At 31.5% G+C, this 461-nt stretch overlaps 1 protein-coding gene across 1 annotated transcript in view; it reads left to right on the top strand.

Moving 5' to 3' along the window:
* Window positions 1-461, top strand: part of LOC107690920 (protein FAM104A) — a 5545-nt gene that overhangs the window by 1192 nt on the left and 3892 nt on the right. The gene's annotated exons all lie outside the window — the stretch shown is intronic.

Raw genomic sequence — 461 nt, 5'->3', positions numbered from 1 at the left:
ATATATATATATATATATATATATAGACACACACACACACACACACACACGAATTATTTAGACATATATCATTATATATAATCTTTCTTTAAAAATAAAAAAAATAGGAAATAATAATAATTAAATTATTATAAACGTAATGTAATAAAAGGTTTGAGGATAACTTCTCACCAATGGCGAATTAGCCTTGCGGGTTGGACTACAAATTGACGTCATTACTGAATAAAATATTAAAGGGGATACAATTCTAAACTATTAAACTATTAGATGATTAGCAAATGTTTTATTCAGTGTAGTGTTATCCAAAAATAATAATTCAATTCCAAATAAAACGTTACGAATCGTACGTCACCCCTCGCTCAAAGGCACGCATGTTACGTCATTACGACAGCAACAGATGGAAGACTGAGAGAGAGAGAGAGAGAGAGAGAGAGAGAGAGAGAGAGAGAGAGAGAGAGAGG

The sequence above is a fragment of the Sinocyclocheilus anshuiensis genome, unplaced genomic scaffold, assembly GCF_001515605.1.
Source record: "Sinocyclocheilus anshuiensis isolate Anshui unplaced genomic scaffold, SAMN03320099.WGS_v1.1 scaffold1885, whole genome shotgun sequence".
NCBI classification, from domain to species: Eukaryota; Metazoa; Chordata; class Actinopteri; order Cypriniformes; family Cyprinidae; genus Sinocyclocheilus; species Sinocyclocheilus anshuiensis.
This window is presented reverse-complemented; position numbering and strand designations above follow the sequence as displayed.